Source organism: Rousettus aegyptiacus, unplaced genomic scaffold (assembly GCF_014176215.1).
Source record: "Rousettus aegyptiacus isolate mRouAeg1 unplaced genomic scaffold, mRouAeg1.p scaffold_m13_p_5, whole genome shotgun sequence".
NCBI lineage: Eukaryota > Metazoa > Chordata > Mammalia > Chiroptera > Pteropodidae > Rousettus > Rousettus aegyptiacus.
In genome coordinates this window covers 24,736,812-24,762,777 of record NW_023416308.1, presented here as the reverse complement: position 1 = coordinate 24,762,777, position 25,966 = coordinate 24,736,812, and the positions used below count along the sequence as shown (strand labels likewise).

General features: G+C 50.7%; 1 protein-coding gene across 8 annotated transcripts in view; it reads right to left on the bottom strand.

Annotated features, from left to right (window-relative positions):
* Positions 1-25,966, bottom strand: part of PKNOX2 (PBX/knotted 1 homeobox 2) — a 240,538-nt gene that overhangs the window by 191,342 nt on the left and 23,230 nt on the right. The window contains exon 1 of one of the 8 annotated variants that reach the window (XM_036220196.1): positions 13,255-16,710. The exons of the other annotated variants lie outside the window; for them this stretch is intronic. The gene's annotated coding sequence lies outside the window, so the exon portion shown is untranslated. Of the gene's footprint in view, positions 1-13,254; positions 16,711-25,966 lie in introns of those variants that run through there. 8 annotated transcript variants of the gene reach the window in all.

Below are 25,966 nucleotides of genomic sequence, written 5' to 3'. Positions count from 1 at the left end.
TGTGTGTGTGTGTGTGTGTGTGTGTGCGTGTATGTAAATAGTCTGTTTGAATTCTTTGCCCGTTTTTTTCTATTGGGTTGTATTTTGATGTTGATTTTTAGGAACTCTGTGTGTGTTAAGAAGAACAGCCCTGTAATGTGAATTGCAAAAATATTTTTCCAGTTTCTCACTTGTCTCTTGACTTTGCTTAAAATATTTTGCTGGTGCTTTCTGAAATCTTTACTTAAATTCCAGCAGGCCATTTGTCGCAGCCTCCGTTACTCCCACGGTTTTGCAGTTCACCGTTTCACTGGTTTCAGCTGCCAGCCTGGACATTGGTGTGATGCCCGGAACTGCTGCCGCCACCAGACGACCGAGAGGAAAACCAGTCTGAAAACAGACCTGATACCCAGAGGACGATGCAGAAAGAGCCCGAGTGCCTGCTGATGTCACCACGCCACCGAATCCGTCCACCCCCGGAGCAGTCCTGCCTCTGAACTTCACGATGAATAAGAAAATGAATTGTGTACTGTTGAAGATACTTCGGGTTGGATTTGCTGCTACTTTCAGCCAGAGGCATTCTAACTGGTACACGCCTTAAACGTTCTTGCAAAAGTCTGATTCTTTGCAATCCATCCCCACTCCTGCTGAGGCCAGTGTTCTAGAATGTAAACCTGACAATGCCCCTCCCCTATTTCGAATAATAAATAGCTCCCCCTCAGAAGCTCCCCCTCATGGGCAAAATTTTATCCAAGTGCCTCAGCTCTGAGTCTGTCCTGCTCTTGCTGTTTCACACCCCAACATTGTTGTTCACCCTTCCCTCCTCCCTAGAGGGCCCTTTCCCTCCTTCCCCTAATTTCTGGGACACTCTGTTCTATCATCACCTCCTCCAAACAAATTTCAGACCAGGCCCCCATCCCTACTCCGTCACCGCCATGCAGAATCCAGTGCTTTCCTCTCTGATTGCACTAACCTCATTGTCTACACATTTTTTCGCATGCCTTAGCCCTCACCCTGCCTTGATTCCTTTAAAGCAGGGACAAAATCTTATTCATTTCTGCATCCCCAGTATCTAGCTCAGGACTCAGCACATGACAGGCGTTCAACCATCGTTTGCAGACCTGAACATAGTTCCCTAGTCTCATCTCATGTGTTCCCACAGATCCCCCCTCAGAACTCCCCCAGCCTAGGCCCTACCAAAGTCCATGTCACTTCACAGAGAAGCTAGAAGAAAGGTCCATCCAAACGGGCCTGCTCTAAGAAGGGAAGCAGATGAGCTATTAAATCATCAGATTAATCGGTGCCCTTTGCCTCAGGCATGGCCTCTGTGCCAGTGACCCCAATGCTGAGCAGATCATCTACTTCAGCAGAAAGTCGGGGTTAGGACCTAGGTCCCTGGTCACCTAACCCGCTGTGTGAACTCAGAGAATTTACTTCAGCCTTCTGTGCCTCAGCTTCCTTATTTGGGAAAAAAGGGATGAGCAGGCTGTTATGAAGATGAACTGAGTGTAACGGTCTCACAGGAAGTGCTGAGTAAACGGCATGCCATTTTCTCCCTTGGAGATGAAATCAGCCCCGAGGTAAAGAGAAAGTCCACATACAGCAGACCCTAAACACTGCACCTGACCCCGAACACCAATAGGATGACCATACAGCGTAAATACATTCATGGGAAGCGGGGTGAGGAGAGAGCCAGCGTCCGCTGAGCACTTCCCGTGCGCCAGCCTGTGCTGCGCGGTGTGTGCCTGTCACTGTGCACATACCCCACAGCAGCCCTGTGAGCTGTGTTTTTAGTCCACTTCTACAAAGGAGAAAAGTAAGGCTTAGAAGAGTTAAACGACATGCCCGGTGTGCCCATGGCACAAACCCAGTTAAGTGGGGTATTTGGGGTCTCGACCCAGCTCTGTTTGGCTTTCATAATGGAGCTCTCTTTACTACCGCTTGTTGCCTCCAAATCACAAATCCAGGACTTGTGTTTCTGCTGATAAATTTGGAGGGAGTGACCAGGGAGGGGAGAGGAAAGAGGGAGAGCCAGGAGTGAGCAAAAGGAGGGAAATGGTAGAATGAACAGAGGAGCTCTCAGGAGAGATTTCTCTCCTATCACCAGCACGCCTCTGCGTGTGTGTATGACTGCGCATGTGCATGTGCCTATGTGTGTGACTCTGTATGTGTGCGCATGTGTGCGACCGTTTGACTCTATGTTTGCGTATGTGTGCATGTGTACATGACTGTGTGACTGTGTGTTACACATGGGTATGACCGTGCATGTGTGTATGCACATGAGTGCATGTGCGTACTTGTGTGTGTGTACTGGGGGGAGGTGAGCTTGCACAGACTAGCCTCCTGCTGACTTCATGCACACTCACACCCTGGCCATGTCAAGCCCAAACCTGTCCCACATGAACTCTGCATGTGGTCAGCGATGGGAAATTTCACCTATAAACTTGCCTCTTAACAATGGCCCCCTGTTTCAGGCAGTTCGGACCAGCCGTGTGACATCAGCGTCACCAGCTCTGTTATTAGCCCATGACTGACTCGGAAAGGCTGCTGAAGGGACAGCAGAGGGAAGAAGAGAGGCAGGCGGTGCCTTCTGTAATTTGGTCAGGCTTCCCTGGATGGACCTTCCCAAATCCAGCCTGGCACAGCCTCTCCAGTCAGAGAGAGGACTCTGGGGAGGCACTTCTGCCCACGCGCCGCTCAGTTTTCAAAGACGTTCAGGGCGTGGGAGCAGGTAGAGGGGTCACACACACACCTTCCCAAACCAACAAACGCAGCAGCAGCCTTGGCCTCCAGCTAAGAAGGGAGTGGGGACGAAGGTTGCAGGACAGGTAGCGGTCTTGGCTCCCGGCCAGCTCTCTGCCCTGTCGGCCCCACCAGGACTCCTCCAAACTTCCGTCTCCTTCTCCTTCTCCTCCCACCTCACTCTGCCTATTGTTAGAGAAATGGGGCCCAATGTCACACAGCCTGTAAGGAGCAGAGATTCAAAACCACAGCTCTTCCCAATCCTTGCCTAACCTCTGGCTCCCCGCCACTCCAGAGTCCTCTGGGCTCTGCCAGACAACTGTACCATAAAGGATTTCTCCCTGAGCAAGGCAGAAGAAGACAATGTTATGGGCCCTGGACTCAACACGAATACTTACACTTTCGCTCCTAGACACCAGGGAGAAAAAGTATATCCTTGTACTTATTTAACCTAAAACCATCTCAGCACTTGGAGAAAGCATCATTCTCTGCATTCTCCAAAAGTTGCGAGGACCCAGTGTCCCCTAATCAAACTAGAGAGAGGCAGTGGAGTTGACCAATTTAATTTAGTAGCAAAGACTAACTGAAAAGGCCCTTCTTTAAGAATTTCTTAGCTTCTCTGGAAAACAAGATGCATACACTAAGCCGTAGTATGTGCCCTCCCAGGCCTGGGGAAGAGATTGATAGGCTATCCAACCTTCCCTGGCCTTATCCAAAATTCCTTTCACCTCTACCCTCTATTTTTTATGAATTACAGGGTAATGGAAAATAGAAGTTTACATCCTGGCTTGGACCCTGTGTTTCTAGCTGGAAGACCTTGGCCAAGTTCTGTCCATTTTTAAAAGTGAGGCCTGGAGGATGGCAGGGTCCTGCCAAGTCACAGAACTGTGTCACACACACCGCGCTGTGCTTGCCACAATCCTAACACACGGTCCAGAGTTCTTGCACTGCCCCCAGCTTTTCTTTATCTCATTCTAGCCTTGATTAGAAAACCAATTACGACTGCACTAACTTCCAAGCCCTGTCTTCCTGGTGGAAGAAAAACAGTCCCCTAGTAGCAAGCTGATATTTGGACAATCCGAGAGCCTCCCAACTGCTCCGGAAGACAAGGCCTTCCCCTTGTAGGACTTAGTAACGCTGCCAAAACAAGAGGAGAAAGCTTCCAACAAAAGTTTGTTTTCATGGAGATTTTATTTCCTTCGCTGAGGCTCTCCCACCACAGATTTCTCTTTGTTGGAGCTGGCTTTCAGAAGTCACCAGATACACAGCCCCTGACCCTTCAAGCCCTCGCGGGAGCTCACGCCTTTATCTTTCCTCCCAGGCCCACAAGCTGCCCGTGCCCCCACTCCCCCACTCAAAAAGCCCTTTGAGCTACTCTGAAGAGAGAAGGGGGCTCCCAAAGTGAAGAGGCGCTTCGGTGGGACTGAGCCCACCACATCAAGGTGGGGCAGGGAGAGAAACAGAGGGGGAAATGGAAGGGGCAGGGTGGGGGCAGGCGCACGTGTCTCTGAGTGTTGGCCAAGGGATGAGAACCTCTCATCACAGCTCTGAATCCCTCAAGCAGAGGTTGTATTCCACAGTGGCGGGGCACTGAGGCAGCAGGGTGCCGATCTCTGAGGCTGGCCCCAAGGCTCAGCTCAACTGCCACAGAAGCAGAGTTGGCCTCAGAAAAACTCAGAAGGGACAAAACTTGTCTTAGATGAACCACCCTTTTCAGAAGACGGGGAATCCTAAATAAATCCTTAGACCCCAATCTGAAAGACCAAAAGTTGATGGCAATACAGAGGGATGTCTGTGGGGCAAGGAGGCAGAGAAGAGAGGACAACTTCACACAATTCCTATGGCAGACCAGAAGTTCAGGGACAATGTCATACTTCATCTGTGCTGCGAAGACCTGTAGACAGGAGCCCTGGGAGAGACCCATAATTATCTACCTACCTACAAAGTGTGTATCCAAGACCTCCATCAGACAGTAATGAACAGACGGGAGGTAAGAACTAGGGAAGGCCACTGGTCCTGCCCTAACTACAGAACCAGGCAACAGAACCTTCAGCTTAGGAGCTGGCTCATGGATTGTGTCTTCTTTCCATACACACCTTTAATCCACCCAGAGTATACAAGATGGGCTGTGATGTTCCTCTCTCCCTGCCCTACTCAGTGGGGTCCCCTGACAACACTGAGCTCTGACAGGCCCTTTAAGAACACCGTCATTTCCTCCTGACCAGGGTTGACCCGTCAGGGCCAAGCCAGGTGGAATCACACCCGGACTGGAAGGATGTCTCCTGGAGAACACCCCATCCGGAGATTCTAGGATCCCATATCCATAACTACCAGCTCCAGGGAGAACGCTCTGTCTGCCTCCTTCGGCACACACAAGACAGACTACATGTTTCTGGACTGATCTGCTGCTTAACCAGCTGCAAAGGAACTCTTTCAAAGGGAAGATGAAGAATGCCTCCTGGGTCCAAGGAAGCCGCTAGTCTATATTGTGAAGCAATTTCAGACAGTCTCCTTTTGCTTTCAAATGTACTTAATCAACATGAAAAGGATTGCGAGGGCTGGAGTTCCTACAGGTAGAACTAAGGGAGAAGAATAATGTTCATAAATCATTTACCATGCAATCCAAACAGAGCTGTATTTTTTTCTTAAAGGAAAAGGCGATGCCAAAGAAATAGAGCTGTATAGGAAAGCAAACACACTGTGACTTGTTCCCAAATGTAGAGCGTCCCCCAAGTGGACCAAAGTAGCCCATTTATGTACGATCCAACCTTCAATACTAACCTTCCAGCTCAGGTCCCTCCCTTATCCCAAAAGCTCAGACCAGCAAAGGGGTCAGTGCCTTGGAAAGACAGCTGGTACAAACAGCTGCGCTGCTACCTACCTCGCAGCCCAAACCAGGGACTGACTGTCTCCTCAGCAGCTGACTCCAACCCTGGGGCAGCTGGGCTGAGCTGGGAGCTCCAGGAGGAGGAGAAGTCAGGCCTTAAGACCCAGGATGCATTCTTTCAGGATTCAGATCAAATGTCAGTCCTCAGAGAGGTCTTCCCTAGACACTCACCAGGCCACGACTATTCTCTACCCTCTTAACCTGCCTTGTTTTCCCTTCAGAGTTATCATTACTGCTATGCATTACACTAGCTAGATGTTTATCATGATGTGTCTCCCCTTCCAGGACATAAGCTTCTCTTGTGTTTTGTTGATCATTGATCCCCAGCACCCAGAACAGTGCCTGACACATAGTAGGTACTCAATGAATATTTGTTGGATGGATGGATGAATGATAGACGGATGGATGGACGGACAAATAAATAACAAGTTTCCTTCACCTGTTCAGGAAACACTGCCGACAAAGAAGCTCTTGTTTACTCCCAAACAGGAAGATGGCAGACAAGAGCTACATGTCTGTTGTTGATTTCTGATTCTGTCATTTTGACTCAGAGTGAAAGATTCTTGCTCATCAGCCTTGCCTCCTCCATCTGAAGAATGGCTATCACTCCCATGTAAGGAAAAAAGAGAGGGAGGAGTGGGGGAAATTTACTACCTCCTACAGGGGCCTGGCACCACACTATGCACCTGACATAGGCTCATGTAATCCTCGCAGCCTGTGAGATTGATGTTACCATCCCTTATCACAGACGAGAAAACTGAGACTCAGAAATATCAAGTAACTCCCCCAAACTTGCACATCTAGAAAGTGACAAAGGGGATTTCAACCCAGGCTTGCAGATCCCAAAGCCACTTCTACACACCATGGTGTTACACTTCGGCTTCTCCTTTTACACGTGTGTCGGTGTATCATCCAGAGGGAAATCAGGCTGTGCCCAATAGAATTTGGGGATCCTGACCTCTGCACATTTTTAGAAGTGAAAGTGGGACAGTTAGGGTAACCAACTAATCCTAGTGTCTCCGAGACTTTGCAGGTTTCCCCACTGAAGGTCCTGTGTCCCGGGAAACCACTCGGTCATCCCGGTGGGAGGCAGCCATGGAAACTGAACACCAAAGATCCTGAGACAAAGAGCACGGGGCCTCCTCAGGAGGAGCCGATATGCTACGCGTTCCGCCATTAGTGATGGGAGGGCCCAGCTATCTGTGTCCGCAGCCGCATGCGCCCCAACCCTGCGCCTGCGCCCCAACACCACGTCTGCTCCTGCTTCAGGATACGCAGGTTGGAGCCCATGCTGGTGCAGGAAGGGGTGGCGGGTAGGAACCTTTGAGGCATCATGGCCCTGCTTTGCCTCGACTGCAGGCTTTGGCCTCAGAACAAGGACAATGTGGGCTCCTTCCCTAAAGGACTACAACCATCCGGACGAGATGACCTCCTGAAAGTGAGGAGGGCAGATTCCTGGGATTCTAGTCCGTGAGCCTGGACAGGAAGGGCGGAAGTTGGGACTGCCAATAAGTGACCAAGAAGTACCATAGGGCCTATGGGATAGATCCTCCTGGATTCCCAGGCCAAAAGCATGGATTCAGAGGGAAATGTCACCTCTGCAAGGTCTCTTTGTGTGCAGGATGCTGGCTGGGTTTTCCAGCCAGGCTTTGGCAGAGCCTTCATCACAGCCTTCATTCTCCTGCCTCCAGAGAGAAGATCCGTTCGGGGTCCATTCCCCATCCCTGCCTCCCGCACCACCACCTTGCATCACCTCCAGTGATGGCCAACCTCCACCCTGGCCCACCTTGACACTGAGTAGGGGCTGATGGGTTCTTCTCCTAGGGCCAGGCTCGAATAAGAGCAGTACCGCCCAGAACATCAGCGGAACCAATTGCAGGTAAGGGTGGAGGGAAGACAGGCATGTGGCCTGGGTTGTGGGGGTGCATAGGACGTGCTCCCTGGCCTTCAAGATTTCTGTGTTGAGGGCTTCAGGAGTGGGGCCCTTTGCCCCTTTGCTCACTCACAACAAAGGTGGCTCCAACGTCACCTTGCAGCCCAGAGCCTTGGGACTTGCAGCACCCGCGTCCTCTCCCCGCTCCAGCCCAGCCCCATGCAATCCTGTGTTGTGGCTCCATAAGTGTCTGACTTTTTCATCGAGGTGTGTCTAGTGTCCACTGGCTCTGTGTCTCTGGCATTTCCCTAATGTCCTTCCTCTCTCCCTCGCCAGGCTGTATCTCTAACCTCCCTCTCCTTTCCTCCCACCTCAAAAGCAGAGCCCAACCTCTTCCTCTAGGCTGACCGACCTGGGCTCTGACCTTCCATCTCCCAGGCCCATCAGTTGTAAGCGTGTCTTTGTGTATCTTCAATCTCCCTCCCCTTGACCTACAAACACGCAAAGTCTCCCCAAACCTTTAAGGGCGATCGTGCAGACGAGAGAGCACTGGCCCAGCGGCAGAATTCCACTGGGACCCTTACTGGCTCCGTGTCCTTCAGAGACTCAGTTTCCTCCTCTGTAAAGGGTTAATAGCCCCCACCTGACTCCCTTAAATATTGTGAAGAGTAGGTACGATAATGACTTCAAGTATTTTGTAAATTATAATATGAACGTAAAGAATTATTCAATCTTTAAATTATTTTCTTAACCCTCTGAAATGATATCCTTCCCATCTCTTTCTATCCTTTAATGGCCAAACTTTCTTTTTTAAAGAGTGACTCGCGCTCATGTCTGCCACATGCTCACTTCCCATCCTCTCCCATCCCCTGAAACCTGACCGCTGACCCTACAACTCTAGTGACGAAGTTCTTGGGGTGCCAAAGTGCTCTTCTCTGTGCAATGGCCATTTCTCAGTCATGGCCTCAAAATGTGACACGTCCTCCCTCACACATGCTCATCTTGTCTTCACCATTTCCGTTAACGGCCCCACTTCCCTTCTGACCGCCCAAGCTGTAGAAATCTCGGAATCCTTGTCTATTTCTCCCTCACCATCACCCAACGCCACCCTCTCAACTTTCACTTCATTTCCTCAACTAACCCAGACCAACACATTCCCAGAGAGCAGTTTAAGCCCTAAGGGGTCCAATTCTGACATACATCTCCCTATTCACTTCCTTCTTTCCCACAACCAACACTCTTGTGACTTCCTTCATTATTTTCACTCTGACAATCACAGTTGTCTCCTAACTCACCGCTCTCTGCTCTGATCTTCCCTACACAGTAGTGCCAGCAAGACCTTTCTAGAAAGCAAAGTCTTCTTTTGCTCATTATGTCAAAAACTGGCCCTGGTTCCTTATGGCCTGTAGAACAAAGTGCAGATTCTTAAGCCTGGCGTGGAAGCCTTCACACCAGGGCTCCAACCTCACTTTCAGTCTTAATTTACAACCTACCTCCATGTCAATCCTACACTCTAAATAAATTTGAATATTTCTCCTTCCCTAACTATGCTTCCTGCTTGGGTACCTTGCCACCTTTGCTTGTCCCATCAATTAGGTGGAATTACTGTCTTCAGCTACTGCCTATTTGAACCCTAGTCCTCCCTCAAGCCCAGCTCAAACACCTCTTCTCCCTGAAGTGTTCCCTGGCAGCCCAAGGGAGCAGTACGTTTCCTTATCTAGCGCACATTGTGTCATCTGTGATACTTGTCATCTTTGTGTCACAGCTACTTGTATCTCTGCCCTATCTCCTCTATCAGACTCATTTATTACCAAATTGCATTTAACTCACTTTTAAATCTACAGTCGTTATACAGCAACTATTTGCTGAATAAAAAAATAGAATGACTAAACTAAGTGTCTCCGGTGGTTTCCACTCCAAGTGCCACATGGAGGGTTTGCTCCCTGATTGCTGGCAACCAGCTCACCTCTACCCCCGACCAAGATGTCAGCAAAACCAGGCTGACATCTAGCCATGCCCAACACACATCTGCTCCCACCATGTCCTCAGCTCCCATTCATGCCTCACCCTTCTCCAGTCTCTTCTACCCTAGCCTGCCACTAACACCACTGCTTTTACACAAATAAAGTCAACGAACACTTTTCATCCGGCTCTTACTGAATTTGCTACTGTTGTTGTTGCATCTGCCTCTCTGGTCTCGTTCTCCAGCTTTCTGCTCCTTTCTACTCTTTCTACATTCTTCTCCTAGCTCTCCCGCCCTCTGTGTCTTTGTGGGGTTTTCTCTATCGCCCTCTCTTGAACGCTTTGTTTATCATAACTCTGTCTTTGCTCACTGCTCTTCTCCTTCTGCACTCTGTTGTGGTGATCTCATCCATGGGCTAATGGCTCCCACATCTCTATCTCCAGCCACGTCCTCTAGCACATATATTTAGTTTCCTGATAGGCAGCTCCAAATGTCTCATAGATATTGGAACTCAATGTGTTAAAATAAAAAGGAAAGAAAGAAAAAGGAAAGAGGGAAGGAAGGAAGGAAGGAAGGAAGGAAGGAAGGAAGGAAGGAAGGAAGGAAGGAAGGAGGAAGGAAGGAAGGAAGGAAGGAAGGAAGGAAGGGAAGGGAAGGAAGAAGGGAGGGAGGGAGGGAGGGAGGGAGGGAGGGAGGGAGGAAGGAAGGAAGGAAGGAAGGAAGGAAGGAAGGAAGGAAGGAAAGAAGGAGGGAAGGAGGGAGGGAGGAAGGAAGAAACCACTATCCAGAAGACCCATTACTCCTCCTGGGTTTCCTACACAGTTGCTAGAACCACCCTCTATCTACCCAGTACATAAGGTGAAATCTTGGACGTCTGCTTGGAGTCCTTCCTTTCTCTTAGCCTCTCAAAGTTCTCGAATCTGGCCCCTCCTCTCTATCCACAGCACCTCTGCCTCAGTCCAGCCCTTGACATGGCTAGCCTAGAGAACAGCCATAGGTTTCTAACCAGCCTTCCTGCATCTGACCTAACCCACGTTAATCCAGCCTTCTCAGTACCGCCAACACGATCTTTCTAAAACACAGATCTGACCAAGGCACTCACCAGCAGAAAATCCCTGAATGCTAACAATGGCTACAATTTATTGAGCACTCTCTTTGCTCCGAGATTGCTCTTGGCACTTTATGATGATTAACTCAATCCTCACAACAGCTCAGTGAGGTAAGTCCTATGTTCACGCCATTTGTACAGATTAGGAAATGAAGGCACCAAGAGTTTTATCACTGGCCCAGCGTCCCACAGATAGCAAGTGCGAGAGCAGGACACCTGGCTCCAGAGCGGACTCCTCAGCGGCTGTTTCATTCTGTCTCTTTAAGGGCTCCCCACTGGCTATAGGGAAACTGTGCTCTTTAGACAGTACGCAAGGCTCTCCTCTCCTCCGCTTACCTCCTGCTCCTCTCCGGATCATGCCTTGTGCTCTAAATCCCCGACAGCTCACTTTGCATGTGCGTACCGTGCTGGTTCACAGTTGTCAGGAGGATCTCTTTGCTTAGCTCTCCCACGCCCCACATTGGGCCACAAATGTCCCTTGTGACATCCATCAGAGGGGATGTCACAAGGGACATTTCCAACCTCCCGACTGCCATCAGCATGAGTCGAGCATCCTTCTCTGGTTCTTCCACAGCCCCCACCCTTGAAGTTTCCTTCACGGATCCCCCTCTATATTGTAGACTCCTGCAGAGTGCGTGGCCCAAAGTATTTGCTCCACCTTTCTCAGCTTACTCTGTCCCAACCAACCAAGGCTCTGGCCCCTGTCTCTCCAGATCATAGTGCACAGCCATCTCTTCCTTCCCGGAATCCTCTCAGCACAGAGGATCTGTGCCACTCGTTTAGTAATTAATCAATCCTGCTCCATCTCATGACATCTTCTGCCTTGTAATCTTCATTGCTATTTAACTCTTGTATTGTTACTTTTCTTTTCATGAACAGCCTCCCCAATTAGAGGATAAAGTCCTTGAAGATGGAAGTTAGCGGCTAGGCTTTACTTGTATTTTTGTCTTCCTAAATGCCTTGTACATCTTAAGTGCCTGATAAATGTAGGGTGATTAGTTTAACACCATCTGGGGAAGCTGAGGTTGAGCTGCAGTGCATGTGTTTGGAGCAGGGCACTCAATAAGAGAAGAGGGAGAGACCCTGACTTTAAAGGAGGGGCTGCAAAAAATAGTGGAGATTCAAAGGGACATACACAGTGTCTGCTGGATTTGAAATAAATTTTTACTTGGATGTAATCAAATGCAGAATTACAATTCTGGATTCATAAAAGCCGAAAATACTACTCTGCCCTCAGTCAAGGAGCTGCCATCCTAGCCTGCTGGAAGCTAAAGCCCATATTGCACTAACTCTCCTTCAGCTGATCTAGGAGCCGTTGGGAGCTCCTGCAAGCCAGGGGGTGAAAGAGAGAGAGTCCACCTAGAGCCTGGGGTTCAGGCAGGCCTTTCACAAGGGCTCACCCTAGTTGTCTCTGGAAGCTATTCCATGCCCAACGACATGCTTTCATTAAAGATAAAAAGTATCCAGCCCTACCAGTGCCAGGCAGAATGAATACAAAATAAATGGCAAGAACCCAGACCTCAAAAGATATCCATAATTAAAAGATGTATCAAGCCTTCTAATTCATTCTTCTTTCAAGCAGCAACACATAATGAACATGTAATGAACTGTGCCAGGGCCTGTGCTGAGTTCTGGGAATGGGTTAGCACATAGGACAAGCCCTGACCTTCCAAGAATTAACAACTGCTATGTGCAAGGTACCACAAAGGTACAAAGAGCAGACACAGTCCCTGTCCTCCAGGAGTTTGCAGTCTTGTTTTAGAGGCAGATCCTTTCTATAGAAGGTATATAGCATTCTCAAGGCTCCCAGTATTCTACACAATAGCCAATCGCACCGGACAGCCTCTGCTAAGGACTGGTGGACCCCAGAGTTCAGAGCAGGGAGAGATCCTGGAGGAAAGGACATTTCAGCCACACCTGAAGGAGTGGGCTGGAGTATCGCAAGTGGAGAAAAGGTGTTAGCAGAGTAGGGAAAAGGGCAATGGAAGACCCCAAGGAGGTTTCCTGGAAGGCAACTCTCACAGCACTGCTGAGGGCTCTCTTTGGCCAGGAGTAGGGCCAACTCACATTCTAAATGGGAGCCATCTGATAGGGCGAGAGCCCAAGGAAAACGTCTTAAAAGGCATATACCTGTGGAGAGGGACTCTCTCCCCCCCACCCACTCCTCACCCTCTCCTCCTTCCCCTCTTTATTTCTTTCTCTCCCCCACCCCTCCCCTTCTCTGCTCTCTAGGGCTGCAGTTCAAGCCTTGTCTTTTGGAGGAAGGTCTGGGACTAGGGTGTCAACAATCCCGGGAACTTTCATTAATAAAACAGGCATTCCCATGCAAACCAGAATGAGGTGATCACCTATGACGAGAATAAAGCAGCACTCTCAGCCACAGGCCAGGGACCTTGTACTTCACAAGCACATGGTAATGAATCCACTTGTCCCTTGTTACTCATTGCGGCCCCCATATCGGAAGCAGCAACATCACCTGGGAGCCTGTTAATGTAGAATCTCAGTCCCACTCAGACCTACTGACTTAGAATCTGCATTTTAACAAGATGCCCAGGTGACTAATTTACACATTAACTTCTGAAAAACACAAGTTTAATGGCTCCTTCTCCCTTGGATATCCACTTCCAGCTACTACCCTGCCTGCATCGTGGGGACCCAAACCAGATGCTGCCCACCTACCCACCATCATGAACCCCACTGACCATCATGCTGTGAACTGGACTTTGTCTTCGTAAAGAGCAAGATCTTGCTTCCTCAGTGGTCCAGCTGGTTACTGGGATTCTTTCCAACTCCAGAGTCTCTATGATTCAAACAACTTTGAGAATGAGATTTACTCTCAAGGGCCTGACCTCTCCCCCTGCCAACTCCCAATCTATGTCTCTCGAGTAAAAAGCAGTTCCAGGAGCCCTAATCAAAGAGCATCATGGACTTTTTTGTCCCTAAACCTACGACCTGCCCCCTGGAAAGAGTGTGGGATTTCTACGGATGGTGGAGGTGAGGCACTGGTTTGGGGACACGAGCTTCGGAAGAAAGGGGCCGACGCAAGACTACCCCGGAGATGACACGGAAATTGAGGAGTCCTAAGTTTAACTCATTGCTTCAGGGTACAAGCACACACAAGGATGCACGCTCCAGTCAGCCCGTACAGTAAGCTACACTGAACAGTTTGCTGATCCAAGTCACGCACACCTCCTGGCATCTGGCTGGCGAGCTAAGATCATCCACCCGGGGCTCAGTCTCGACTGTGCTCCCAAAAACCCTGGAGCGAGGGTAGATGGGATTGTGGCTCGAAACCAAAGGCCTTTCTCAGTGATTGACAGGAAGAATGTCCTCAGTGGGGAAAGAGAGAAAACTGAGCCCTTGCAGGCCTGTCCCCACAGAGCATTTCACAGGCTCTGTGCTCTGGCCTCTGCCATGTCCCCTTTTCACTGAAGGGCCCCCACTGAAGCTGGGGGAGGTGGGTAAGAAGCAAGAGACTCACGTCACCTGTGATGGCGGCACCCTGGCTGGATATTGGCCTGATGCCAATATTTCACAAGACAAGTGAAATATTTAGAGGCCAGACATGAGGCCCAAGCCCTGGACCCTCTACCTTTGGGCTAACTCTGAGGATTTTCCAGGCGGAGTGTCCAGGAAGCCCAGCATCATGGTTATCAAATACCTGAAGCGTTTTACCTGAGACTTGAGATGAAGAACACATAAGGGAAAATTTACCACAGTGAAATTCCATGATGAGAGCCATATATTTAAGGACTGCAAATATTCTACCTCATAACAAAAGGTTTTTTAGACCCTAAAAACACCTGGCAGCTAGCTGGCAGAGGGGAAGACAGTAAGAAAGCAGTGAGCGAATTTGCCCAGCTCTTAAAAGAAAAAATAGTTCAAATACTATCATCAAAGGCAGCTTTACAAAACAACCCACTCTGTGGAGATGGAAGTAGGTTGAGATAGGCATCTGTCCAAGAGGACTCACCTGGCCACCCAATTACAGCCCCTCCCTAGAGCCCCAAGGGCCCTATTTCCTTTGCCCTTGGCTTTCGGAAGACTCAAAGCGAAGGGGGGTACGGATGGCTCTGAGGGCGGGGGGCCGCTCTGGTGTTCCCTGGGAGCGAGTGGCTGAGTGCTTTGTTTGCTTGGGCAGTTTGGCGGGTAAGAGCCCAGCCCCTCCCTATGGCGTGAGGTGGGGATAAGCAGGGAGCATGAAGACCGCCCCGCACCTAAGTGAGGACTTCTCCCCACGACGCACCTGCCAAGCGTCCCAGCCTCTTCGGACACAGAGGTTTCTCCACGTGTCAGGGCAGACACCTCATCCATGGAGGGTGAATGAGGGTACAAGTTTTGAGGGGAGATGAGAGTGGGGGACGTGGGGTCCATAGCCTAATGGCCACCCCCAACCACTGGCCCTACCCTCTGTCAGCGTTTAACACTTCTCCGGGACCCAGAGAGATCAGGGCTAATGCTCTTGAGCGGTAGGGGTAGGGGTGGGGGAGGGTCGCAGCTGCAGCCTGGCAGGCCCCTGGCCCCCAGCATGTCTGGGGTGAGATGGGGGGTTCTCTCAGGGATGTCATTCAGGTCCTGTCTTTGGGGGAAAAAAGCCAAAGAAAAACATGTATTTATAACATGAACTTCCCTCTTCTCCTTCCCCTCAGCTAACTGATTAATTAAATGAATACAAAGGCCGTCTTGTTGGGAGCTCCAGCCCCACGGACCCTCTGTGTTTTCTTTAAGCTGGCCTAGCAAACAGGAAACAAAAGGCTTAATTCTGTCTGGTTTCATGAAGGGGGCTGTATGTCACAGCCAGAGGCTGGGGCTCCGCCAGACCCCGCAGAGCAGCCACAAGGCAGCTCACGACCCCAGCCTCCCAGCCAAGCCCACCACCCCACAAATATGTACTTCCCCAACCCCAAGCCACAGCCAAGCTAGCCTGGCTCTCAGGAGACATGCACACAGAGTGGGAGAGGAACTATAGGGGAGCTGGGAGGGCCCAAGAGAGGGCTTTGGAAGAACACCTCCAGGGAAGCGAGGCCGGCCACTAACAAAGGGGAGAGAGAGGTGGCTAAACCTGGGGCTTTCTTGATGGGCGAGATGGAAAACCACCATGTTCCAGCTGTCATACTTCTATCCCAGTGAGTCTCTCAGATAGTCCTTCGCTTGGCAGCCACACAGGTGTCACACTCTATCTCTCACCAGTGGAAACTACAGCTCAGCACCACATGCCTTCTCGAGCTGCCCTGACCCAAGACCCCTGCACGGTCTCTCTCTCTCTCTCTACAAGGCTTGGCCCTCTCTTCTGTGGCCAGGCCTTGTTTCTGAGAGTCCCCAGAACTTTGCATGTGCGTGTGTTGAGGGGGGAGTTACTTTTTTTCTACCAGGAAGAAAGCAATATGTGGGAAGGGTTTTGGCTGCTGGGTGTCACTTCAGAGTTGCTCCCAAGAGTTCGTGAGACTGAAGGACCTGCCCCCAGCACACCTCCCACATCTCCCAAACCCAACAAGAAAGTGGCAGAGAAGCCCCACTTCCTCTGCGTGGGTAGCAAAGACAGAATCAAGCAACAATCTTGATTTAAACCCAACCTAAGCTCTCGGCTCAGAAAGCTTTCATGGAAGCCAAAGTGCTGGGGAGCCAGCGAGGAGACGGGGTGAGATGGCATCACAAAGACGGTAACTCCGGGCTGCACCTAGGCCAGTGGCCTGAATGAAGTGAGCCCAGACAAGGCCTCTACTTCAGAGACTCTCAGTCCACTAGATGAAGCTTCACTGAGTCCCTAGATGTGCTGGTGCTCTAAGCTTTCAGGAGGACATCAGCAAACAAGACACAGACTCCTTGCCCATGCAGAGCGTGCACCCCTTGGGAAGAGAGAGCAGGAAGAGAAGCGCCTCCCTGGTCATCCATTCATTCATTTGCTCAGCAGTACTCATCAAGGGTACTGGGGACACAGTGATGACCAGCCCAGACACTGCCCCTGACTTCCTGAAGCATGTCTAACAGGCAAATTAGTTATTAAACTCCAAATCAATCACACCAGCAAATATGCAATGGCAAACCCCAAATTGATGGCCTCAATGAAAAAGCATCTCCAAGGTATGAAAGATCCCTAACTTCAGTGCGGAGAAGTGACTGAGGACAAAGGGCCAAGCAAGAAACGACTGAAGGTGTTGCAGTGGGCCAAGGGTGTGGTGTGGGAAATCTAGAGACGTGGTCCAGGTCAAGATTTACCTTATGTAATAAGTGACATTGACAGGACATGGGATTGGGCTATGTGAAGATGGGAGAAAGAGCAAAGTCAAGGTTTTCTGCTCAAGTATCTTGGTGAATCCTTCTGCCCTTCAGTGAGCTCGGGCAGGTGGGGGAGGCACAGACTACACTGATGGGGGAGGAGATCGAGTTGTCCTGGCCCCTTCTGTTTCCTCCCCTGCCTCCAACCCTTGGAAGATAATCTCTGCTCATCCCTTTGCCTTATCTCCTCGGGTAAGTAACGACTGTGACCATGGAAAATGCCTTGGCAGTGAGACCTTCTGGCCCTGCCTCTGGTACCACCCGGGAGACAGCGAGGCCAGCATCCGGAATCTGAGGTTGTGCAGTGAATGGCAATACCAAGTGCACTCCTTTTATCCAGCCCTGAGAATTCATCAGCGTCCTGCTTTATGGATGGGAAGAGTGAGCCACAGAGCAGTTGAGCCATCTGACCCAGCTCTCAGGGCTGGAACCGGGGCTGTACCTCAGGTGGTCTGGTCCGCAGCCCCAGGTTTCCTCCACAAGTGGATGCTACTTCTGTCTTATTTAGTCCATAAGAGTAGCAAGAAGAGACCAGGAAATCTTAAGAAGCTGAGGAGCCCCAGGTCAGTAAGCTGGAACAGTAAAATATACCACATTGTTTTCTTTGCAATAACTCAGTGAACTTCTTAATTGGGTTTTTCTTGGATGGATAATAAGTTATGTTTGTACTGAATGTGTGTGCAAGGGTAGCAGGGGCACCTGGTCCTGAGTGGAGGTGAGGACAAAGGAATGTCTGTGATGAGAAGGTGGTGTGGTATCCAGACGGAGGTGGGAGCATCCTGGATGCCGCTCGAACCTCAGCCTCTTTGGAACAGACTAGGAGCTTTCAAAACGCACGCGTGAGTCGTGAAGGCCAAAGGAGCCGGAGCTGGTCAGCTAAGCAGAACTGCAATTAAGTGCCACCTGGGGTGGGCTGAGGGTCTGGGGTGAGGACTCTGACCACCAGCGAGAAGGAGAAGAAAAGGAAAGCAGTGGGAGGAAGAGGAGGAGAAAGAGAGGAGGATCCGCAAAGTAACGGAAAAGGACAGAAAGGGGAGGGGAGGAGCGGGTGGCAGTGGAGAAGGCTCTGTGTCTGAGGAGCCCAGGGTCAGATCAGGGTGAGAACTCAATCTTCCGAGAGCAGGCCCCTGTCACAGGTCACAGGAGGCAAAAATGAACCTGCGCTAATGAGTGTGCTCCACAGTGAAAAGACTATCCCCAAATTCATCTGTACGAGTAATATTTACCTTGGCATCCAAATTACCAGGCTGCTAGGGACAGGAATGAGTGTGTTGAAAGAGAACCCAAAAGCAGGCTTCAGGGGGAGGGGAGGCTCCCAGTCCCACGGCCCCGTCCTCCTTATCCCTCAGGTGCCACCAAACACAGAGGAAGCCCGAGGTCGAAAGGCTGGTGGCGGGTGAGGTGTCGCACGCTCCCCAGCCTCACCTCTGCCTTTCTGCCCTATCAAAAAAAAAAAAAAAAAAAAGCTTATGGGAGCAAAAAGGATTCCAGACACCGAATTCTTTGTACTCCGGGAGAGCTCTGCTGAAGAAGCAATGTCGGGACATCTGACATCCTCCACATGAGGACTCCACTTTGTGGCCCTGCCACACGCATCTCTCGGCGCACCTCTGTTCTGGTCAGTGGACTTGAAAGCCCCGACAAGCCCCAGGAAGACGGACATCCAGGCCTCAGCCCGACCACGGGGCTGACCGGCACAGACAGGGAGCTCGGTCTCCCTCAAGCTTCCGTCCAGCACGGGACCTGCCTCTGAGGTCTAGGGGAGGGAAGATCCGGCTGCTTCCCTGGAGCGCCCTCCATGGGTCCTGCAAGTTCAGTGTGGTTTGTAGGGAGACAACAGGTTGCCCAGGGCCTGCAGGCTGCCCTGTGACCCGCAGCTGTGGTGCAGCCCACAGAGACGGCTGCAGCGCATCTGTGCGCAGGGCAGCAGGGAATGTGAGGGGAGATGACCCACCCTGAGACTACCAGGCCCCCTTCCAGGAGTCCCACCGGCTCTGTGCATGGGCGGTGGCTACCTGAACAGCCCCAGCTCCCCCACTAACCCCAACCTCGCAGCCACCCAAGACCCTTGGGGAGGTACGATCTCCTCCAAGACTCTAGGTCACTCTTGCTGTTGCCCATCGGAACCTTGGCCTGGATCTCTTTCTCCCCTGCTTTGGGCAGGAAAGGGCTCTGAGGCAGAGCCATGTACCACTGAGAAATCTGCCAGCCCGAGGCCTCGGCAGGGCCCTGAGAAAAGCCGAGGGCTCCCAAGGTTGGCCAGGCAAGTCTGCGCTCTCTGGCAGGTGTGGAGCAGAAGAGGTTGCTATATGGGGCCCCATCCACGTGGGGGCTCAGGAGGAGACATCCACACTCCAGGATCTGGGTGGCTTCCAGGACCCAGTGGGAAGGCTGAGAGGGCCCATGTGCTAGACACGGGCCACGAGGAGAAATCCCTGGGCAGCACACCCACTCCCCAAAGCCTGGGCAGTAATTCAATGAGTCCGAAGGTCAGAATTGAGAATTCTGTAATGAATTAAGAAACTTCATCTCCCTCGCCTCGAAAATGTAATAAATGGCAGGAGGACCAAGGTCTCCCCAAGTGTCACTGCTCATCGACTCAAACATACGCCTCCCCCAACTAAGCAAGGCCTCTGTCGCCTTTGGAAAAACAGGGCAGGCTGGGCTAATTCCTGCAGTAGATGGTCGGGGAGAATCTTCTGCGGTGATGAACATGCGGCAGTCAGGCACCTGAAACACGGCAGCGAGACTAAGGAACTGAGTTTTTATGATCTCGTTTTAATTGGTTTAAATTTAAGTAGCCTTAGTGGTGGCTACCATATTCTTAACCAGAAGGGTAAAACCAATTTTTTCGGGGGAGTACCTTCTTCATACTTGCACAGCACAGCACAGCACAGCACAGCACGACTCCGAAGCCTTGTCTCTATGTAAGGAAGCGCAGGGGCCCCACTCAGGGGAAGAGGTGTGGTTTTTCCCACCAGTGATCAAAGCGACCCCATTCTCTGGAGCCATCACAGGCAAGCAGTGGCTCTACACCAATACAGAGAGTCATGGAGAATTAAGGCGGATGGGACCTTGGACATGATCGGATCCAACTCTCTGGTTCTATTGATGAGGAAATTGTGTCCCAGAGAGGTGAGGCAGTTAGCCCAAGGTCACAGGAGAAATTGTCGCAGGCCATCAGAACCGAGGTTTGATCTCACTACTCTGAGATGTTTCTTCCTCCCTGCACTGCCTCTGAATACCAGTGCTGTCCCTGACAGCCACGTTCCACCTCATCTCCCAAGGCCTTGGTTAGGAAAGTACAGGCTGGAGATTCTTGGTGAGGGAGAGACCCAACAGTAGGTGAGGGTATTGGGGAGACTCTTTGGGTCTAGTGTATCAGGACAGAAGGCAGGTTGCACAGGACAGGGTCTCGCTGGCTCAGGCCCTATCCTGAGACACCGCCCTCAGGGGACAGCAGGGTGGCCAGCTTAGTGCCCAGCCCCTCACACAGTCAGCACTCAGCACAATGAGTGGATGAAAGGGAAAGTGAACAAACCACAGGGCTAAGCTCGTGGGGCACATAGGGATACACAAGGCGGGGGAAATGACCTGCTCACCGGTCAGCTCAGAGACTGAAAGGAAATCCCACCCACGCTGTTTCCAGGTACAGCTCTGAAATGGAAAAGTCTGCCCTTCCAGGGGTTTTGGCACAGATCCACACGTCCTATACCCAGAGACAGAGCCAAGCCACTCAGGATGCCAGCCTTCCACTCAGATGCAGGAGTCCGCCAGGTGTTGGTGAAGCCTGGATGCTCTTGGCCAGGACCTGAGCATTCTCAACCTGGAGACCCTGTGTCCTGGGGTTTCCAGCCTGGTACATGGTCTGTGAAGTGTGTGTGTGCGTACATGTGTGCATGTGTACGTGTGTGTGAGCACATTTTCCTTGAGAGAGAATCCACCATTTCATCAGATTCTCAAAGGTGCCAAGACCCAGACACCTTAAGAGACCTAACACCCAAAATCAATTTTGAAGGTTGAAGAAATTATCAGGCGTTCCTCACAGAGGGACCTGCACTGGAGGTTTCCATGGCACCTCAGAGTCGGCATTTTAACAACGAGACTCTGGTCGCATAAGAACTTTGCTCTCATTTTCAAGCCACTGAGTCTTCGGGCTGCAAATCCCACCCTAAGGCGGACTTCCAATGTCTGGTTAATCACCAGGTCCTGCCAGTTCTTCAGAACAGCTCTTAGACTCACCCGCTCTCGCATGCCCTCTACCCTAACCTGGACCCCCTCCTCCCCATCCCTGCCTGGCCACTGGGAAGTTCTCCTCCTCCCTCCTACTTCCCAGCCCTGCCAGTGCCAAACCTTCTTCTTCTTAAAGAAATTCTCATCTTATAATATCACTTACCTGCTTGAATCTTATGAATTTAGGGTAGGAAAAATGAGTGTCTCGAACCTGCGTCTTGAACCAGTAAGCAGAAGGACATAGGGTGTAACCAGAAGTCCACAGGCCTTAGAGCCAGACCGACCAGCTTCGTACTCTAGTCCTGAGTCTCCCTAGTTACGTGCTCTAGTTATTTGCCCTCTGAATATCAGTTTTTATACCTATAAAGTGGGATAATGATAAATATCTCCCTTGAAGAAGCAACACTTCTCGTGCAGTGGCTAAGAGTTCCAGCTGAGAACCAGACTTCCTGGGTGCTAACCCCATCTTCCTAAATTACCAGCTGTGTGACCTTGGGCAAGTTCCATAACCTCTTCATGCCTCAGCTTTATCATCTATAATATAAAAGGAGACAATAATAGTACCTACCTCCTAGAGGCGTTGCGAGGATTAAATTCACATAAAGGGCTCAGAACAATGCCTGGCACATAGTAAGCGCTCAATACATCGCAGATATTATTACTGATAGAGTTTGTGGTGAGAATCAAATTAACTGGAGCATACGAAGTACCTTGCCCACTGCCTGGCACGTAGTAGATGTTCAATAGGTGACAGCATCATTCCCTTCACTAAAAATGTGTTGAATCGGCCTGTTTTAAATGCGTGGAGTTTGCATCAGTGGCAAAATATCCAAGTGGGAGCATTCCAGCAGAAGCATTTTGGAGGAGTAAAAGGCCTCAGGGGACCCTGAAGGAAGAGTGGGATTGGGGGGTCCTCTGATTGAGTGGCCCACCAAAACCCCAGGTAGGGGCTGAATCTCGCTCCTGTCGGCCAGTGTAATCAGCCCCCAGGGAGACGGGGGATGGGGAGACAAGAGGGCCAAGTTCCCCTGCTGTGCAGTAAGGACCCTCCTGTGGGGACGCAGGAATGGAAGCTACAAACCCCCCACCTGCTGCCTCTAGATATCCACAACCTACTGAATACCAGCCTCCCCAGAGACCGCTGCAAAAACCTGCCTGCGTTATCTCCTGATGAGAAGCAACCAAAAAGACCAGGAGAGGATGATTGCTCCTGAGAAAGGTTAGGGGTGGCAGCTGGCCTGGGGTGGGAAAAGGGGTGCCGAGGGCGCCCAGGGAATCCTGATGGGGAGGGAGTAGCTGAGTGTGCAGAGCTCTGGATGCGGGGCGTACTGGAGCCTAGGGAGGCCGGTCCACAGGCATCTCCACAGGCATCTCCATTCGCCTCTGGAAAGCCCTGAGACATCACACACTGCTCTTGGCACGCCCCCTCCTAGGGGCCCCGCCAGCAGTTTAGAGCTTGGAATAGCTCCCATCCAGCCCTCGGATATTGCCTTGGCTTATGAAGGGCCTGCACAGTCATTAGCACACTTCCTGCTCATAACACCCCAGTGAGAAATTTCTGATCCTATCCCCATCCTGCAAATGAGGAAACTGAGGCTTAAAAAGGTTACAGGTTGGCTCAAGGTAGCACATCTGGAACATGCTCCACTCTGGCCCTAAATCCTAGTCCCCCGCTCTGAATTTCCCACTCTTCGTGCCCACAGTGCTGCCTCTCGTTAGGCCTCCCATCTCATAGGAAAGGACACTGGGCCAGGCTCATTCAGGAAATTCCCGCCGGCTCCTGTCCCCAGGCCAGTGTCCATCCCTGCACCAAAGCTTCCACCCTGGGTTTCAGGCGGGGTGGGAAGGGGGTCCAGGTTATTGCAGGCACAGGACAAAGCAGCCAAGCCTCTTGTAATAAGGAAGAGCTGGCTGTATGTGACACACGCATTTGTAAGTTATGAGCGTTACAGAGAGAAAGAGGCACATAAATTAAAGTGGCCAAGTTGTATGCACACATGCACGCTGGCACAGGCAGAAGGCTGGCTCTGACTGATAAAAATTAGCAGCTTGAAACAGTAAAAAACCTCAACTTTGCCTCAGAAAGATGCAGGGCAACTTCACAGAGTTTTATGTGGCCCATAAATTAGAGCTGAGAAAGGGCCTCGGTGCAGACGGGGGCTTTCTGCTGTGCAGATATGCTGTGTGGCAGCGTTACAAATATCCCAGGCAGTTTATACACAACAGCACAGCGTGAGTTTGCTGGGGGATATTAGAGCTGGTAATTGCTATTCTAAAACTGGCCTTGTAAGCTTGAAGAAATGTTTTGAGGGGGGAAAAGAGCCAATTTAAGAGCTTTATAAAGCCATAAATGCCTTCTGAGCAAACCAAATGTAATCTATCTAGAGAGACAGGTCGTCCCTCAAACCCAATGGCAGACCCCGCAATGCTGCACAGCCCAGAGACATAAACCTGAAGGCCCACCACAGCTAGTGAGTCACGTGTAAGGACACAGGGCTGCCATCAGGTGACCTCAGGACACTCTTCCCCTGAGGACCACTGACAGCTCACAGCCACCCTGCTGCCAGCCGGTGCTGATTCCCTCAACAAACGAGAAAGCCGAGCCTTCCCGTGTGTTCCCAGGTGTCCTTCCCCAGGTGCCCCACGGAAACAGGGAGGTATGGCAGAGAGTTCTCCAACGTGGCCTCAGTTCCATCCAGAAAGTGGGGCTGTTGTGAGAATTAAAGAATAAAAGGATGCAAGCACCTGCCCCTAGCACTCAATAAAGAGCAGCTATTATTATTTTATGGTCGTTGGTACGTGTGGAATGGGCGTGCCCTGGGCAGAGGGCACCTTTGCAAGGCTCCGCCTTCTCCAGACCCAGCTCCTGCCAGGCGCCCGGTGTCAGGACATCATTTAAGGACGTTGGCCGGCAGCGTGTGGGCATGGACACCATGGCACGGCTTTCCCCAGGAAACAATTCCTGTGCCTGTTTCCTGACTTACTTCACCCTTATCTCCCCGAGCTGCCTTCAGACACATCTTTAGCCTCAGCCACTGCCCTCTCTTTGCACATTATGCCAGGCCCCCAGAGCCCTCTGCTAACCCTGGTTATCAGCTCAGAGCCTCTTCATGCCACGAGATGTGTGAATTTCCCCGAGTTTGTGGCTAGAAAAGCCAAGACCCAGGCCAGCTGGAAGGGAAGTGGCCAGATTCCTGCTCTCCCACCCTCTGTCCTTATCCCTCGGCCTCCCTCTCCCGCCTCTTCCACGGGGCCCTCCACCCAATAATCCCACTCGCTTTTCGGATGTCAATATTTCATAACGGAAAACAAAAGCCATATAATGCACAATTACCCACTTTCCATTGTGTTTTAATAGCTCTACTGACAGCACGAAGCACCACACAGGAGCAGTAGAAAGGGATTCGAGATCAAGCTTCCCCTGAAATGTGTTTTCAGTTATATGTATTTTCATAGTTTTTGCAACACCTTATTAAAGTTGAAAGCTATATATAACAGCATTACCGGTGGCACTTTTCAGGACCACTGAAGTAACGTTTCTTTACAGCCGAAACAAATATGACCCAGCAGCCTCCAGGCAGGGCTTCCCGTGTCCTCTTCCAGCTCTCCTGAGCTGTCCCCCACATCCTATACCCGCCCCCCTCCAAACTTTCGGAAAACTGGGCAGAGAGATGAGACGTGCCTCTAAGGCACTGGCTGGCGGCTCCGCTGTGACAGACATCATCTTATAACCCAAAATCATGAGACTGAAGGTCTTCCCTGATCTACCTCTCCCCCACAACTCTCTTACACAGGAACTATTTAGGCCTATCTTGCTGTCTCCCCAAAATTATGCTGAGAGTTTCCGTCTCTAGGACTTTGCTGAGGCTATGCTGTCCTCCTAGTTTGCTGGCCTTCTTTCCCTCTGCTTTCTAAATCCCTACTCGACCTTAAAAATGGTTGTAATTCATTCACAAAATAAAATCGACACACAGGAGGTAGGCTGGTGATGGGGACAGTGCCCGGACTTCCAGTGACAAGATCTGCCATTTGCGTCAGCTACGTGCTCTTGAGCAAGTCTCTGACTTCTCTTTGTCTTCATTTTTTGGTTCATCTACAAAATACAAGTTTGAACTACATGATTAGAAGGGTCTTTCCAGTCCTAGAATTCCTAAATGAATATGTATTAAGGTTTTCTAGGCCGCATTTATTTTATACTAGGTGCTTGGTGCCATAAGGAATAAAAACAAGGATCAGACAGGGCTCCTGTCCTCAGGAAACCTGCAATTTCGGTAGAGGAAAAAGGCATATGAGAACAAAAAGTAAAACTACAGCAAATACTTTCAGCTCTAGTTCAAGATAGCAATGCATAAAAAGTCATGAGGCAGTACATGATTAGACGCCAAATGAATTGTGCAGACAATAATTGCTCTAAGCTGAGGAGTTCAGAGGAGGAGAGAGAGCTAAGAGAGGGGCTGGTCACAGAAGCTGTGCTTAAGGAGTGGGAATTGACTCTGGGCTTGAAGAATGGGGATTTGCATCTGCGAGAACGGCCAGGGTGTGTGTGAGTCCAGGTAAGCGGACCTTTATGAGCATTGGTGGTCATCAAAAGGCAGGATAAGGGGACAGAGCAGCCATCATCCAATGAGAGTGGGAATGAGCTTCATGCTGAAAAACTCCGAGAGGAGACTAGAACACAGCAGAGGCTAGGCTGCAAAGGGCTTTACGTGCCAGACTAAGATGTCTGAGCTGTATCCTGTAAGCAGAAGGAACCAATGAAATGAGCACAGAATACTGGGCTTTGAAAGAATTAATCAGGCAGTGATTTGCAGAATGGATTAGGAGAGACACAGGAAGTGAGGAAACCAGAGAGGAATTACAGTAGTCCAAGCAGGAGGTAACAGCGTCTGACCCAGGGGGGTGGCA